We start from the raw sequence: 4,752 nt of genomic DNA, 5'->3' as shown, positions 1-4,752 counted from the left end.
GGAAATCATGGATGCTGTGTCCTCTGGGCTACTCAGCTTATGAGCACATGGCATGGGTGATGTGCTCATCTGTGAAGGCACCATTAATGCTGAACGATATATACATGTTTTGGCAGCATCTGCTGCCATCCAGACAACGTCTTTTGCAGGGAAGGCCTTGATTATTTCAGCAAGACAATGCCAAACCACATTTTACATATATTACGGCAGCATTCTCCGTATTAAAAGAGTGCTAAACTGACCTGCCTGCAGTCCAGACCTGTCACCACTGAAAACATATGGCACATTATAAAATGAAAAATATATCAAACAACAATGGGAAAACTTCCAAAACTACAGCAGTACTCCTCAGTTCCCAAACACTTACAGAGCGTTATTAAAGGAAAAGGTGATGGAACACAGTAGTAAACGTGCCCCCATACCTTTTTTAGAATGTGTTGCCGGCATCAAATTCGAAAATGGGCAAATCATTTGCCAAAAAAACAATACAATTTCTCAGTTTCAACATTTGATATGTTGTCTTCATAGTATTTTCCTTTAGACATATGGTTTACATGATTTACATATCATTGCATGTATTTTTGTTAACATTCTGTGCGGCATCCCAACTTTTTCAGAAAAGGGGGGTTGTATCATAACTGAATTACTTGTAGTGATGATTCTGCAGTGTAATAAACTGTATTTTGTCATATTGTAATCCTGCCTCATGCCCTGCGATGGACTGGCGACCTGTCCAGGGTGTATCCTGCCTTCCACCCGAAGACTGCTGGGATAGGCTCCAGCACCCCCCGCGACCCTGACGGAGAAGCGGCTTGGATAATGGATGGATGGATGGTAATCCTGCCTCATGCTGATCTACTAATAAAATTATCTTCAGTTTGCTGCATGCATACTAAAGGGAGAGGCCATAGACATCCAGACCACTCAGGAGGCAGTTAACCAACTGAGACTGGACATTGCCATGACTATCCTTCAGGAATCTGGTTTGTTTTAATTTTGGCTGGTTATTTTTAATAGTGTAATGTTCAAGTACTCTATGCATGTTGTTTATTAAAAGAAAGGCATTATAAAGCTAATTTATTAGTTCTATGAAACATTACAAATATTTGAGAACATTTGAAAACAAAACTCATGTTTGAATATTTCGGAATACTCTATTTTCAGACGATCTCAACAACATGTGCCATTATTGTGGGATGGAGGAGCAAGGTAACATAAACTGGGTCATTTTTATTTTTTGTAAGACATATGCAACATATATATTAACAAATGATCAAGAGTCTTATGAGTAAATAATGCAATCATTATTTATGCAGTTTTATTTGCTATGAACCTCATTGTTTTTTGAGTGTGTGTTTTATGAGTAATACAAGTTTTAACTTAATATACATCCCTCATGGGTCCAGCATGCAAATAGAGTTGCTTCTTTATGTAACTGCACTTTTTTTTAGGATTAGGCATTTATTTTATTTGTTGCTTCGTTTGTCTGATTATCTTAATTACAGTAGTTAAAGTATGTTTATGTCAAATTGTAAAATATAATCATATATATATATATATATATATATATATATATATATATATATATACACTGTAAAAAATAGGCGTAATTTAACAGTAATAATTCCTGTGCTTTTTTACGGAAGAATTCAATTATCTTATAATTACGGAGCTTTTTCAGTAAATTCAAACTGTGCGCGTGCGTAGTGTGTGAACGCGACCAACGGTCGCTCTCTCCTCAACACACAATTTCATCTTCTCACCCTCTTTATTGCAGTGGCACCTCTGTGGTAAATATCATCCATTTTTGTTCGCGTAGGTAAACTTGTAACTAAAAGACTACCAGCTAGTATCACAAAGATAAATAATCCCATTTAGCGAATTTAATATAGACAACGAATTAACGTTAACCTACGATGGCTGTGGGTTAGCGTTAGCTGTAGTCTAAAGCTTGCCACAGATTTTCTGGACAGGCTAACGTTAGTGTTAGCGTTAGTGCTACTGTCGCTTCTTTGGTAGCTAAATATCGACGTAGTTTTGACACCGATAATCTTTGCTGCAATGAAAGAATGAAAACATGTGCATTTTTACATTCGAGGAGAAAAAACGTTCCCCAGAATGGGCAGACTAAAAGCTAACAAGCTAGCTAACCCTAGATACAGCTCATCCAGCAGTATCAGCTAGCGTTAGCTAAGTTACCTCAGGTCAGAGAACACCAACGGGACAAATAGGAACAAAGATGTTTTCATTTGTCCTTAAATATTCAAAAAAGACCTGACAAGCAAAATAAACTGTGGTGAACGGGGAGAGAACACTCTAGAATCTTTAAACTACCAAGCATGGACATGGCACACAAGCTGAACGTTTGTGTTTGCTGGTGTTTGTCCTGTCTGTGTACTCTGCACTGTATTCAAATGGCCTGCTTGTTGTGTTGCGTTATAATGTGGGAGAGTTAAGGTTAGGGCATATACTCTCCATTGTCATTACAGAGGACAAGACAATGTTTTTTATGCTGAGAGAAAAAGTAGCTGAACTTATTCCTAGCCTTGGAATCTATGAAATTAAGGACAGTATGAATAATATTACAGGTCCAAAGCTAGATGGTCTTGCAGAGTATGTCCCTCACAAATGTTTCCATAGAGGTGCCAAAATCTTTTTTCCACTTAAGCATCGTTATGTCGCTATGGATGCCATCCAAGGTTTAATCAGTGGAGCTCTGCCATTGCTTGTGGGGAACCTCCTTGATAAAGTGATTGAAAGACTACAAGAAATTGGTGTTTCCCAAATCGATGACCTAAATTTGGTACAATCGAAGATCTTGAAGGTGTCCTGAAGCCAATACAGTGTCGCAGGCTGATTAAAGCATTCTCTGCCGGTAAGTGTTTCTTTCTTTTTTCATCCTTCTAATGTTTTGAAGTTGAAATTGTTTAACATAGTTGATGGCTTTACACTTACAGCTTAGAATTATAAGGTTCTGTCTGTGTTCAGTGCAGTTTTGAGATTGTGAAACCAAGTAAACTTTGCAGAAGAGCGCTCTAAAAAGGCCAAGTGGTGAAAGACTTCATTCGAACAAGAGAAGCAAGTGCTGGTGAAAAGATGAACCAAGGACCTTTGGAAATGCTAAGATGCCTCACAAGTTACTTCAAGGAAGCAACTGTCCTGTTGGTTGCAGACAAGGTAAATCTACATTTGAATGCTTACACACCATGTGAATCAGGATTTCAGCAATCTTTTGGGATGTTCATATACTGTGCACCAAATTTAATTTGGTACTTTGATTTGGTACAAATTCACTTTGGTTTCTTTACAACAGTATAACATAATTTATTCATTTGAATATCGGATAAAACTAAAACAATAACACAAAACTTAAAACATCTGTTGTCTTTATAGGATGGCCAGAAAGAACTACCCAGCACTCCTTGCATCATTGTCATTGGTAAGTACAGACTAAGTATTGTATCTTGTTTCAGAGAACTATTAAGTCAAATGTGTAAAAGTGAAAATAATCATTAAATATCATTAATCATTTTACCATTTGCCATTTTCAGTCATGTGAATCATTTCCTCAGTGACAGAGTTCATTTGTGTTTTACTTTGAATATTGAATATACATTTGTTATGACTTCTGATGACTTGAAAAGTTTTAGTGGCTCTGATAAGGGCAACATTGAAACTGGAGACTGCTTCAAATCAGTTTATTGTGGTGGAGAAGAACTGGTGCTGCTGGCACCTGTCTGGGTGGTACTCCACTCACAGGTAGCAACTACCATTCTTATTCAGTGGTCATATTGTCTTGCAGCCTGTGTCCTCTGATCTCGGTAATGTGTTCAGGGGGGTCATTCTGAACCAGTTAAGAGGGCCTGCTGCTGAGCCTCTTCTTACTCAGACAGTAGTTCCAAAAGCTCATCAATCATGGGCTTCACTTTGTGTAGTTTGGCTATGAGCTCAACTTTGCCTGCATGTCACCCTCACTGCTTCTTACTGTGATACATGCAGAGACATGGCTTATCAAAGCTGTATTGGAATTAAAGGGCTATAATTTCAGATTCTGTCATAGCAATACATGTGCACGTGTAGCTGGGCTTCAAGCCGATGTTTAATACATTATTGCCACCTATTAGAGATGTATGGAGTTGTAGCATTTTTAAAATGTAAAATAATTTTGTTCTTCAGGGCGATTTTGAGAATCAAAACAAACAATTTTGCTTGTGCCCTTTTTGTGTTTGTTTCTGTCATGAACATTTTTTTTCTCATGATGTGTTTAAAAATAATTAAAATAAATCAGTTTTCCTTGTCACTGTAGGGTCTCCTGGGGATCAACACTGAACGTGGCTCAAAAGCTGAATCGAAGTGCAAGAAGCACTTCAAAATCAATCCTTAGCTTCTGAAATTCCTGAAGGACCTCAGTGACTTTCAGAATCCATTCAAAATTTAAATGGACAAGGTAAGCACCGTGCAGATTTTTCTGTTATAATGCTATGTTTAAGCTGATGCTTAACTGCTTATAGGATGGCAGAACTAAGCTGAAACAGTATTAATGTAATACAAATAAAACGTTAAACAACAATATTTAACTTTAAGTTGTTTTTTTGTTAATAAATACCCGCAACAGATTTGTTGGAGGATGTACTGTTTTATGTTGATAATAAATGTGCAATATTTTAGATTTGAAATATAATCTCGCAAAATTTAGGCTATAAGTAGTTTTGTTATATTCATTTTTGCACGTAATATTTTAAGACAGCAAAT

At 37.0% G+C, this 4,752-nt stretch overlaps 1 long non-coding RNA gene across 2 annotated transcripts; it reads left to right on the top strand.

The window, feature by feature from the left end:
* The first annotated feature begins 2,417 nt into the window (after positions 1–2,417).
* LOC108416074 lies at positions 2,418–4,378 on the top strand. Of its 2 annotated transcripts, none has more exons than XR_005131744.1 (4): positions 2,418–2,875; positions 3,027–3,177; positions 3,394–3,439; positions 4,307–4,378. It is a non-coding gene; the product is annotated as an uncharacterized LOC108416074 (long non-coding RNA). The 2 variants fall into 2 exon arrangements; XR_005131743.1 differs by having other exon boundaries at positions 2,989–3,177.
* Positions 4,379–4,752: the final 374 nt, after the last annotated feature.

Source organism: Pygocentrus nattereri, chromosome 17 (genome assembly GCF_015220715.1).
Source record: "Pygocentrus nattereri isolate fPygNat1 chromosome 17, fPygNat1.pri, whole genome shotgun sequence".
Lineage (NCBI taxonomy): Eukaryota > Metazoa > Chordata > Actinopteri > Characiformes > Serrasalmidae > Pygocentrus > Pygocentrus nattereri.
The sequence above is the reverse complement of the archived record's forward strand: the minus strand, read 5'-3'. Positions and strand labels throughout refer to the sequence as shown.